Here is a 13,212-nt window from a genome sequence, read left to right as displayed (position 1 = left end):
TTTTACCATCAACGGTAAATCGTGTTGGGAATTAACCCCAACACGAATATTTTTGTTTTCAAATCAAGTGCTATGTACAAAATTCGTTCAATTCGCAAAATTTCAAACTACTGCAACCAACCTCAACTCTAGATGGCGCATTTCGTTGTATCGATCGGCAGACACTTTATGTCACCCCAGAACAAGAACCATGGCTATATCATGTTATTGATATTTCACTCACCTTCTCTCACACAGCTTTTCTCGTGCTGTTTAAATTTACCGAATGGGTTGTGCGCATGAGCACAGATTTTCTGCGAATATATATCAGAGGTATGTATTTTCAAATATATATATTACATACTTAAGTTAATATTTTTCCCGAACGTTGCTGCTAGTGTCAAAGAATGAGTGGAAAAAAAGAATAAATTCACGTCAATTACATATTTTCTAAGCATTGTAGAGAGAAAGTATCGCATACTTACATCGCGCAGTCGTACTCAACATACAAGACAGAGTTCAGGAAACACCTTTCCCCCTCCTCTTCCACTATAGTTAGAATTTTCATTTGATGGAACTCTCCTTTATTTTTTTTGAAAATCAGTTAGACGTTACCATTTTGAGAGCATCTACAATGCGTTAGATGAGCAATTACAATTCGCCTATGCCTTCAACCGCTGCTGAAGAGAAGACTGCTATAGGAGCCGATTCCCGGAAATAGCTTTCATCCTTCCGCAGCGCAGACGCACAAGTGTATTGCTCGTAAAGTCTGCTCAGTTCCGACAATACAGATATGCTTCTGACACTCACACACTTGAATTATTCTTTTTACCCCCATGTAGTTCTAACAGATGTCATGTCTTTTAAATAGAATATTTTTTTAAAAATATTTGTTTTTTATTTCCTGCAGTTAATACACATCTGTTGAATTTTGGTGCATTTGATTAATCCCCTCATTTTCAACGAGGAACATGCATAGCGATTTATATTACATTTTTGAGATAAGAGCTATTTCCGAATTTTCGCTTCATAAAAATAGGATATTTTATGAACCAAAAATAATTACTAAACACTCACCACTCATAGCCATTAAAAACGGTTGGAAATAATGGATATACATTAATCAGAAAACTTGCATTTTCTCATAAATGGGCAATCGACTGAAATTTGTGGATTTCTTCCCTTTCAAAATACGTATCGGTTTTTGGACATGAAATTTAGCAAAGGCACAAACACCAATGTTTTATTGTATTAAAAGCGTAGTTTTTTTTTTAATTTGCTTTGTCAAAGCACAAAATAATTGAGCTTTTTAGTATTATTCAGAGGTGCACTTGGAGGAGGGGGGGGGGGTGTCTGACCCACCCACAAGAACAAAAACCATTGAAAACTACAAAAAAAAATTGCCATGAATTGGGAATTACTCAAAAAAAAAATTGATGCTGCTATATTTTGGTTAGCGTAGTTAGCGATATTTTTATTAGCGAGGTTCCGCCAAATTCCTTTCTTCTTGGCGAAGCTGGATTATTTTTCTCACGCAACATCATGAAAATCAAGATGGCCAAAAAAAAAAAATGAAATTTGGCACTCGTTTTTTTTTGCCAGAATATTGTGAACATTGTGAGGAGGAAATCTGGAACTAACAAAGAAAATATTGGCTACAGGATTCAGCGACCCATCACATTTGGGCATTCAAGCAAATCCAACACCAACAGACTTTCTTGGTGCGATGATGTTTGAAACCACGCTAGTGGTGCATTTTAGGCGAGAAATTATATTTTTTGCAGGTATCATGCCAAAAAACTCCTCAGACTACACTTTTTTGTATATCAGCTACGAATGCTCATCTATATAATTTTTAAAAAAATGAAATATTCCCAAGCAAAGTATACATGATGGAAAACAGGGCTTCGGCTCAATACATTATAATAATGACGAACACGATATAATGAGACCTAAGGCACTGGTGAAAATAAGAAATGAAAATGGCACAAAAAAATACATAAGGGTAGCATGTTACCTTTAAAAACATTACTGTCACCCATGAAAATTTTTGAGAGCTACAGTGCCAAGGTAATCAGTTGGCGACATAAAATAATTGCCAAATTTAACATAACCCCACTTATGGAATCTTAGCCATTAATTTTTACATCTGTTAATTACAATTGGCAGTCGAGTGGTTAGGGAACTAGCTTCTCACTGTGCAGGTCTGGGTTCAAATCCCGGTTCGGGCATGGATGTTTACTAACACTAAGAAATTCCCTGGACGGATCATGCTGATCTCTTGGAAATACATGCGGATCACGTTATTTATGAAAAAAATTCAAATTCAATTTCTCTGAAAGGATTCTCTGTGTTCCTCCCCTCTCCAACTCGTGGGCTGCGCTGGAAGAGGTGCCAAATCTAAGTTTAAAGGGTGAATGAAGCTTTTTATACTGAAAAAAACGGTTAGAGGATGGCAATAATAGATCCCACACACACAAAGATTTTTTTCTCAAACCACCCCAGCTTCTCCCAAAGTAGACCTGGGTATCACTTAAAACTAGCCAAATGTAAAGGGCACCATGTCACAAAAGGAAATTTTAGACAACTGTTCAAAGTTTTTAATATGTCTTTCTATAGAGCTCACTTGTTTTATAAAGTGAATATTTTTGTTATAGGTGCTGGCTGAGACCATTTGGGGGGGCCCCCCCTCAAGAAAATTTGTAAAGGGGCTGAGCCTCCCCAATAATTTCTGAAAATGCAATGCACCCTCCCTCTCCTGCGCTTGAGTCCTGTATGCAGTCAAACCTTGTTGGTGGGTCACTCCACTTCTCGGGTCACATTTTGGATATCCCTATTATCCATGGTGGGGTTCTAATGTTAGTAAACTCCTAATTATGCATCACCCCGCTCCGGTCAAGAAGTCACTTTTTTTGTGAAAGCACTCTTGAAAATTACCATTCAAATCAGTAACTCTTCATACAATATACGCAATGCAAGGGCATAGTGGGGGGGGATGACGACTTGGTGGTCTGGTCCCCCCCCCCCGAAATGCGAGAAAATTACAGAAAAAAGGGAAAAAGATGGCCAAATCCATTGTTCTGTCACTTTGGTCCCCTCCCGAAATGAAAGTGGTCCCCCCCCCCGAACGAAATTCCTGGCTACGCCCCTGACGCAATATGTCCAATGTTCACTCTTACCACATCAAAGATCTGATCTACTTAGCAATTCAAGCAGAAGCCACTGAGGCCTCACCCCCCCCCCCTCCATCTGTCACTGCAGGCTTGTTGACAGATTCTTTCAGCATTGGGCTATTTCTTATTCGGGAATGGTTCAACTGGATTTTTTTTTCCTTGCCGAATTGTGGTTCTTTTTCATTTTTCAGAGAGAAAAAGCCATTTAGTTTAAGCCGCTTAGAGATGTGAACGAGAATCCTGGATGCAAAAATTGGACAATAATCAAGAATATACATTTTTCTTTTAAACAATTTAATTTTTTTTTTACTAATTTTGTTTATATTGTGAAATATAAATCGGTTTTCATTGCTTGAAACATTTACAACAAAATTTTTGGTATAATCACCAGTGACAACTTTTAGTTCGAGAATATTCTCCAGGCCATGAGAGGTATTAAAAGTTTGGTTATAAAGGTTTTAGAAACCTTGAAAAATGATTTTATAATTAGATAAATTTTCAGAAATAAGTTCACAACAAAAAGAAATTGAATCAAAGTTGATTGATAAAGGAAGCTATACTTATATAATCACCTTCATTCTTAAGATAAAGAACTGTTGTTTTCTTCAATGCACATACACTTAAACTCTGTATCACTCACATTTCTTTAAAAGTTGTGCAATTCAGCCCTGTTGGTTTAATTTTATTGCTTTCAAACTTTAATATTGTGGTCTACAAATTTCAATATACCCATCTTCTTGACGGGAAGAAAGACCGGGGACAGAGAATAGTCTTGAGAATATTTTCTCAAAGGACTATTATAAATTACTAGAGAATATTCTTATCAAAAGTAATAATTATTCTAGTTATTTATCGAGATAATTTGTTATAATACATGTCATTACATATATTCTTGATAATACTCTCTGGAAAGAATTCGGTAACTGAAGAATATTCTCTCATCGAGGAGAATATTCTCTGGAAGGACTATTATTAATAACTTCAGAATAATTCTTATTATTTTCTATAAGAATATTCCCCAGTAATTTATGAAAGTAGTCCTTCCAGAGAATATTCTCAAGGATATTATATGTAACTATATTATAAATAACTGGAGAATATTCTCATCAAGAACTTATAAGAATATTCTCAAGTTATTTATAATAATAGTCCTACCAGAGAATATTCATGAATATTCGAATCAGAAAAATCTTTCGGAGAATATTCTTGAGAATATTCAAGTATATTCTCAAGAATATTCTCCGAAAGATTTTTCTCGATAATTTTACATCTCTACCAAAAGTTAAGTGAAGATATGGTAATGTCCTAGGAAATACAGGACAAATGGTCGCCCTACTCATACCTCCCAGTTCCGCTGCAAAAATGTCCTAAACAATAAAACTTATAAAAATATTCTCAAGTTATTTATAATATAGTAGTCCTACCAGAGAATATTCTCTGAAAGATTATTCTCGGGAATTTTACATCTCTAAAGCTGCTCAATGTTTTTATCATCTTTTTGACATTTTAGCCTTTTAATGGCTGAATTAATATTTGAATTGATTTTAGTTTTTTTTTATATATTTTTTCCTTTCTGATCCTTTAGTTATATATCAACCATAAGGTTCATGGAAAAAGAAATTTCCTGTATGTTTTCAGGACTTGCCCACGTCCCTAGAAACAACATTAAAATTAGAAACAAAAAAAATTTTATTGTTTCTGAAAATAGGCTATTTTAAAAAATTTTGAATTCCATTGCCACAATGTTTACAGTTATCTACAGATGAAGCTTGTAACGGGCGAGCCGAGCGTTTGTTTCTTGGTTAATACGGTATTTAATATTCCATATACACTTTATGCATTATATTACATTTTTTGTCTCGATTGTCTGCATCTACCGGAGGCCACTGAGGACCCCTTCTTTCAATGACTGTCGCCTATCGCCTCTCCCCTGAGAATGTCTCCTTTTTCTCTTTTCTTCTCATTTCGTGCTCCCCCACTTGACGTCTTTTCTTCTTTTCTTCCTCCTCACTAGAAACGATGCTCCTATAATCTTTTGGAAGAGGTGTCCATCTCTCACAAAGCTGTAAAAAGAATTTTCAATTTTAGCGTCACCTGTTGGCATAAACGTAACTATTGTTATAAAAAATTTTGGTTATTTAATAAAATCCTGTCCTTGTGTGCAAACTAAATGGTTTATGTTTTTTTAATTAATGAATTATTATACTTTTTGTTACTTTTTATCACCTTATCGATACATATTCGATGAATATTTCCCTAAAAAATTTTTCTTTTGAATAAATTTTTCACACACACTTTGGAAAATGTGCTGCCAGCTATCATGAAAATATGTAGTCAAGTACGCTTAGTAAATTATTAAACTGCATATATAATTGAAAAATAATTTATTTTTGATGAAATCAAAATTTCCGCGTATGTCAAGAAAATTCTTTTGTGGATGAATTTTTTGCATGGATATGGGAAATTTATAACTAGTTACCGTCATTGAGGTAGCACACCGTGAAAGACATAACAAACTGCATGGGACTTTTTTTACCTCTTTACTGTTGCATCCCTACTTACAGAGCGCTCACGTTTTCAGCTCTGCTCCTTAAACACAGAAAATATGACCTCAACTTGTCATTTAGTAGAATCTCTTGCTAAGAGTTACAAATTATTCTCCTACAAATTGAAATGACATTTGGCTTCTGAATATTTTTTGAATCAAACAGTAATAAAATCCACGGGATATATATCAGTTTTTAGACATCAAATTGACATTCAGATAACTTAGGGCAGTGGTCGGCAAACCGTGGCTCGCGAGCCACATGCGGCTCTTTGTCCCCTTGAGTGTGACTCTTCCACAAAACACCACGTGCGGGTGCACAAAAATTCCAGATTTTTGCAAAATCATGTTTAGACACAGATTTCGGCCATTTTGTTATCGCTCTCTCCTCTCCCAATTGAGTCATCTTTTTCACGGGTTTTTGCTGAAAAAAAAGAGTGAAAGCTTGATGCTGCTGTCACGTGACACTTCCGCGAAATCAAAACTAGATTTTGGTTCGAAACTGGGATGTTCGGGAAAAAGTTGTCGAAAACGAGGCTTTTTCCTTAAGGTACTCTGGGTAGATAGACACAAAAGATGAGTCTCCTCTCAGAACATGGGGGGACATGCACTGTTTTCCATACTAAGGAACGTCAACCTCTACCCTGCCAGATCATAGAAGATGATGCTCCTGGGTCACCACCTCTCATGACGGCTCTCCTGAGGCATCCTCTCTCCATCCAACATCAGTCAACACTGCTAGAAGCGAGCCACCAGGGGCCACACACGGGTGAAGACAACGCTCCTGGACCACCACCTTACCACCTCTCATGATGACTCTCCCATGGCTACCTCTCTCCATTTGCATCCAACATTAGTCATCGCTACTGAAGCAATACACCAGGGGCAATCATCCGATGCTCCTGGGGCCTCTGACCCACAAGACGGCCCACCTTGGACTTTCATCGATGACTTCCTCCGGCTAACATCTCATCGGACAAGCTAACAGTGAACCCGTCATCCACATATTTCCTAGAGAAGGGAGCCAGATATCCGTAAGACTACAAGTACAATAACTTTATTATTAGTTAGTTTTAGGGACCATTGTGGAGTGAAAGAAGATGTAGTATCTGGGATTGAAAAAGGTATGTTGAGATGGTTTGGATATATAGAGAGGATGAACGAAAGGAGATAGATGAAACGTATACAAGACAAGTGTGGATGGGAGAGTTGGAAGGGGTCAACCTCAGCGAATGTACCTCAATCAGATCGAGGACATTTTTAGCAAAGGCCAGCCGAGAAGTACCTTGATTAAGTTAATAACAATGTACCTACCTATATTGTTTAAGTTTGAAAAATTTGGCTCTCAAAAGAAGTTTCAATCGTTGTACTGTTGATATTTGGCTCTGTTGACTAATGGGTTTGCTGACCACTGACTCAGAGCATGAAACTGAGGCCTGGAAATTTTCTTGGGGGTCGTGCTCCTTCATTACAAGCTGCCTTTGTGGATAGTGTAATTTTCAATAAAATTGTTGTTTTGAAAAAGGAGTCTATTGGCGTTAGTAAAGAGGGAATTTCTACTTTTCCCAGTAGACAGCTGTCAACATGGTTTTTGAAATAGTGTTAATATCCCAAAAAAGGTCAGTTGCACCAAATACCATTTCTTTTAAGCTGACAGCTTGAGAGCAGTTTCGAGAGCAGTAGAAGGGGAGCTGGGTAACGCTGTCATGATTATAAATGCAGGCTTATCTTTGCACTTTTTGTAGAACAGACTCATAGGGGATTTTTATTAATGCTTGATGCCATACCAAACATCCATAACTTAGCATCAGGCATGCAATAGCAGTGTAAATACACTGGGTGGTTTTAGGGTTTAAACCCCAGCTCTTACTAATAAGCCTTTTGCATAGTGTAAGTATATCAAGGATACTTTAATATATAATCATGTTATTTGGATACTTTAATACATAATCATGTTATTTGGATACTTTTCTAATCAGAAGCATGCTTGTTGGGTAAACGGTTCGAAAGTTATTCAAGGATAAAGAAACTTTACTTTGCACCCTATAAATAGACATAATTAATCTAAGACAGTGATGGGAAAACTTTTTTTAGGAGATGGCCACAAAACTAAATTGGTGGGCTAAACATGTTTGGACATTCACTCATAATGAAATTTTTATGCTTGGATATGAAGAAGTGGAATGCGTTGTTTACTTTGAAGACTGCCACAGTTTCATTGCAAATGAGAGACAATGGTTTATTCTTTACATTTGTGAAAAAATAAATATATATATATTCTAATAACTTTATGCATATGTATTGCTCATGTGTTCTATGCTTTTGCACATGCAAAAGTTTTTAAATCAATTGTTATTTACAACTGAATATATGAATGTAAAACTGTGCTGCCAGTCCTATACCTTTGCCGATATCTCTCCCAGTCAACTTAATGGTAGAGTCAGAAAATTCTAAAAATTATATTTCCCATATGCAAAAAAAAACTTCTATAAATGATTTTTTTTTCTAATGCTGGAATTGAAAATTTCTATTACAGTGGAACCCCCCTATTATCTGGACAAAAATTAACCAGACAGCGAATCGACCGTATAGGGAAATTTTAATTTCATTTTAAGCTCTTCCCTATTTTCTTTGCTAGTGTTTTTTTTATTGGTAGCGTAGGATTTTGTGAAAAGGGGGTAATGAAGAACATTTTCATTTCGTAGAATTAGATTTCTTCTTTCTTTTACAACTCCTCCCCATTCTTAGAGGTCACATGTCAGTGCTCCCATAAATGCTCCCATCCCCTTCAAATAGCAGCTCCTATATGCACACATAAAACCTAAGGACAGGGCATTGCCCTGGGACAATCCCCATTTGAGGATGAACAGCTAATTACAGTTGCCAGGAAAAAGCTCATCATGTATAAGAGTTGTTGTTTGAAATATATAGTTCTTTTCAACAATTGAAAGATAAGGCGCAAGGACAGTCTTGCTATGAAAAAAATAATCTGAAAAAAAAAACCTGAATTTTTGAAGTTACTGAAATACCTACTCACAAATTAAGAACTTAATTGTAAAAGACAGAGAAACTCCTATAAAATGACACCAATTTCATCAAAATATCTGGATCTAATGACAAGCTGCAAGCACTCAAATATTGGCAAAGTTCAAAATAAAATTCTTGCCAAAATTTTCAATCGCTGATTTCGCAAATACCTTTCTAGCTGCAATCAATCAAATTTACTAAAAACTTGTCCATTCTTAAATGCATTCTGGGGGCTCGGGCAAACAGATCTCAGACCACCCCCTCTACCCGACAAAATATGTTTATTCTAGAAAATTTCAACCACATCTCATTTCATAAAGCCCCCTTGCACTTGAGGACCCTGGATGGTACCCTCCTGATTAAGATGGCATTTCACATAGATTCTGCTATCAGTGAAGCCTAGTATAATGATACTACATAACTAAGAAAATAAGTATAATTTTATTTAATACATTTATTTGCGTGGATGGATAATATAATATACAAAGTGATGTGTGGCATGTTCTGCCAAACGAAACGGGGGGGGGGGGGGAATAGACCAGCCCAAGTGGAACAGGAACCAACCATCCTACCAACCCTGTCCTATCTCCAACCCTTTTCAAGTTGCGGTTGATAATCAATGGTTCATAATCAATTATGAAAAAAATAATCTGAAAAAAACCTGAGTTTTTGAAGTTTCTGGAATACCTACATGCAAACTAAGTACTTAATTGGAAAAAACAGAGAAACTCCTATAAAACGACACCAATTTCGTCAAAATATGTGGATTTAATGACAAGCTGCAAGCACTCAATTAATGGCGAAATTCAAAATCAAATTCTTGCTAAAATCTTCAATTGCTGATTTCGCAAATACTTTTCTAGCTACAATCAAATTTACCAAAAACTTGTCCATTCTACTAGCTTTCGAAAGATCCCACAACAAACCATATCAGTGGTCTGATTCAGGAGAAATTTAGCCTTTTGTTTGCAATACATCACTGAAATACGCATTTGTCAAAATAGATATTCGATGAAAATTCATAATTGGCAGATAGATTTTGTTAACAATTTAATTTTGCAGGAAAAATCGTATAAGGCGACATTACTTATATCTACAGGATATCTGTATCCAGGCAAACTAAGATAAAAATAGCCTTAACCCTGGCAAAATTGCAACTGAAGCTTCGTAAATTGTTTTTTAATCAGTTTTCATTACTGAACAACATATCCAAAATCATAGAAAATCGGAAAACGGGAACATTCCTAAAAACAGATTTCAAAATCCTGTTTACATGCATATAGAAATGTCCTCTCCACTTGTCAATACAAGATTCATTGAGAGACTGGTTATTTGTGGAGATGAAGATTACAAGGAAGAAAATTCATCACTGCCCCCATGGGGACTCGAACCTCTGTCTCTCTCTTGCCGGACGAGACTCTCCAAGGTTGAAACATTCTATCTGCTTCCATAGCTTAGATGGTAGAGCACTCGTCCAGCAAGCGAGAGACCGGGGTTCGAGTCCCCATGGGGGCAGTGATGAATTTTCTTCCTTGTAATCTTCATCTCCACAAATAACCAGTCTCTCAATGAACCTTGTCCTGTTTACATGTTCATGATTGGGGATTTCGACAACTTTTTCCCCCGATAGGCAATAAAGATGAAGAAAGACCCTATTGGATGAATTTTCACAATTTATTGCTCCTTTCTTATAATCCTTTGCAAAATTTTTTTTTGTCAAAGAAACTAATTTTTTCCTATTGTCATGTGAAAGAAACCAATGTTTCCCTTTCCCTATAAACGGAGCTGAAATTGCAGGCAGTGATGCATCCTGGTAGGTTGGGTTTTTCAATACTCTTTTGAGTTTTTCTGATTTTTCGTGCATTTATAGTATTAAAACAATTAATTTCCTGTTCAAAAATGGGCTGTGATTTGTGAACAGGAATTAGACAATGAAACAGGCATAGCTAATGTTTCGCTCAATGCAGCGGATAAATGAAGCCAGCTGGAGCTGTAAAAGCAATGTAGCTGCAACTGCTGGAATAAGTGTTCATGTATTGTGTCAGGGAAGACATTTACTGATAAAAACAAAACTGAAATTATAAAACAAAAGGCTAGCCTATAAGAAATACTAAAGATTACTCACATAAAATCTCCTCATCTTCCATCAAATAAATGACTACAGATCAAATGTCTATAAAACTTATGTTTATAAACTATTACTCTTTCTATTCAGAAATACAGATTTGTTTAAAATAGGACAAATTCAAAGAAATATCAGTAATAATGAAACCCAATTTAAAATCATTCTTCCTCGTAAAACTATAATAAAAAACAACTCATCTATTTAGGGCGAAAAATTTAAAATGCCTTGGATTCACTCATGAAAAATGCCTAAAAAAATATAAAACTCTGATTGAAACATATGTGGAAGATATGAATGTCATAAGTAGTATGTAAAGCTTTAATAAACACATAATAAACACACTAATAAACACATACTTAAGAAACCGTGGGGGGCAAACCAATATATGTGTGTATGTGTTCACACATGCGCATATATATAAAATGATGTGCTGCCACGAGAAAACATTTTGTTGTTATTTTCATGGATCTGCCCTGGATGGATATAGGTTCCTTGGGAGATCATACCCTTGTATTCAGTTTGTGTGTAGTTTATGTGTTGTGTTGTTCCTGTTATGTCATTTTATGTATTTTATTCATACAAATAAAAGCTTTTCTCTCTCAAAAAAAAAGCTTTATTTTGATCCATAAAATCATACCTTGTCTCAGGCAGGTATCATGGGCCCCTGGGCCAAGTGGTTTTTCAGAGGCCCTACCTGGTAAATCCTATAAAATTTAAACCGGATCTCATTTTTGTGAGGCCCCTCTTCTCTTGAGGACCCCAGGCTGTGCCCAGGTGGGCCCATGCGTTGAAATGGCACTGGTCTCAGGGCCGTAACTAGGGTTTTTGCCGCCCCCCAAAACTTTAAAATTTGATTATTTTGTAATGGTGTTCTTTGTTCCCACCTAAAACAAATTTCTGCCAGGTGGCGCAGGAAGTAGGACCACTGGTTTTTTTCAGGTCTCTCATTTTCTTCCTATTTTATTGACTTGAATTGATTTATTAATTAAATTTAGGCAATTTTATTTTGTAATTAAACGAGTTAACTGTAAGGAATGGAAAACTGTAGAGTGTGTAAGTCTGACATCGCAAATATGAAAGATTTGGTAAAATGTGCGGGAAACTGGCTGACATCTCCATTTCGTATGCACTGGCATTAACGGTACTCTAAGCAAGCGGCTTCGCGGAAAAATACATGGATGTGTGATTTCTGCAGGTCTTTTGAAACTGTGATATTTTCGAGATTGGAATCAATGTTTGCTGCTTTCAAGATGGAGATTTTGAAGGAGATCAAAGACAGCTCGCAAAAGCTGGAAGAAGCGAAGGAGTCAATGGAGATCTGCTGGGGTCAAATACACGAATTGCAAGTGTCAACCAATGAAATACGTTCAAAACAGGAATCCCTTTCTCGGAATCATGCATCGCTGGAAGTTCAAGTAAGTGACTTAATGTGCAACTAAATCAAGCCTTTTTTTACATGTTAACTGGTGGGGATTTTGCCCCACTAGCCTTTCTATTTGCCCCACCAGTGAAGACAAGAAATGACCACTGGTGGGGCAAAGCCTTTTTCTTGTTTTCCTGAAGCAGCTTCAAACCCTACCAATATAAAGGGAATCAAAGAAAAAAACCCACACAAAAAGATTTTGTCATTTGCAAAGCCGATTTTTTATGATTGATTTTTTTAAAAGAAGGAGAAGGAGAGTTCAACTGAAAAGATAAGTTTTCCAGGGATCGACTTCTCTGGAATAGGTCTTTTGCTCTCATAAAAAGTCAGACAAAGAACAAATGGAGGATCTCGGAGGCGAAGGATACGACCATTGATTTATTTTTTTTGTGTTCATTAAAGTGAAAATGGTTTAGTTATATAACCCTGGGAAAAGAAAGGATCTAAATTTACCGGAATTCCGGGGTTAAAACATTCTATTTTAGAGCAATATCGATAGATAAACATCAGTGTAGGAGCACAAAACCATTCAAATTCGGACATTGGGTGGTCTCCAAGATTCAAAGAGAAGGGAAATGAAGAAAAAAATACAGTGGAGAAAGAGAACCCCTTTATACGACTTTCGAGAGACGAATCACGACATAGTTTTTATTTAGCCGTGATTCTCCCATAATTTTTATTTAATTTTGGATTATGCTTAAAAGTTGTCTGAATATGAAGAAAACAAAGCAAGGTCATGAGATTATGATTTTTTGATAAATTTAACCCAATGATGACTTTGAATTTACTTTAATCGCTCTCTTCAGGATTCTTACGATTATTTTACAAATGACAAAAAAAGGAAATTAAAAGCAAATTTGTAAGATTTTCTGCGAAAAATGTTTATATTTACATATTTATTTTTATTATATTTCTTTTGCAACCATCTCCAAAAGTAATT

The 13,212-nt window shown here is 36.0% G+C and overlaps 2 protein-coding genes and 1 non-coding gene across 12 annotated transcripts in view; 2 read left to right on the top strand and 1 right to left on the bottom strand.

Annotated features, from left to right (window-relative positions):
* Coq7 (ubiquinone biosynthesis protein COQ7, mitochondrial) overlaps positions 1-825 on the bottom strand; it is a 71,567-nt gene extending 70,742 nt beyond the window's left edge. The window contains exon 1 of one of the 6 annotated variants that reach the window (XM_089241849.1): positions 465-825. The gene's annotated coding sequence lies outside the window, so the exon portion shown is untranslated. Of the gene's footprint in view, positions 1-121; positions 427-464 lie in introns of those variants that run through there. The other 5 variants (XM_089241855.1, XM_089241851.1, XM_089241854.1 and 2 more) reach the window with 5 other exon arrangements.
* The window catches only part of LOC149078238 (DNA-binding protein P3A2-like), a 247,483-nt gene continuing 234,447 nt past the window's right edge, over positions 177-13,212 (top strand). For 2 of the 5 annotated variants that reach the window (XM_089241846.1, XM_089241848.1), the window contains exon 1: positions 227-312. The gene's annotated coding sequence lies outside the window, so the exon portion shown is untranslated. Of the gene's footprint in view, positions 313-6,348; positions 6,732-12,044; positions 12,265-13,212 lie in introns of all 5 variants that reach the window. The other 3 variants (XM_089241842.1, XM_089241843.1, XM_089241841.1) reach the window with 3 other exon arrangements.
* On the top strand, positions 10,168-10,239 carry TRNAA-AGC (transfer RNA alanine (anticodon AGC)). Its single transcript has one exon. It is a non-coding gene; the product is annotated as a tRNA-Ala (tRNA).

This window comes from Pholcus phalangioides, unplaced genomic scaffold (genome assembly GCF_987345545.1).
Source record: "Pholcus phalangioides strain wild (caught in Gottingen) unplaced genomic scaffold, Ppha-v1.0 ptg000014l_1, whole genome shotgun sequence".
Taxonomy (NCBI): domain Eukaryota; kingdom Metazoa; phylum Arthropoda; class Arachnida; order Araneae; family Pholcidae; genus Pholcus; species Pholcus phalangioides.
This window is presented reverse-complemented; position numbering and strand designations above follow the sequence as displayed.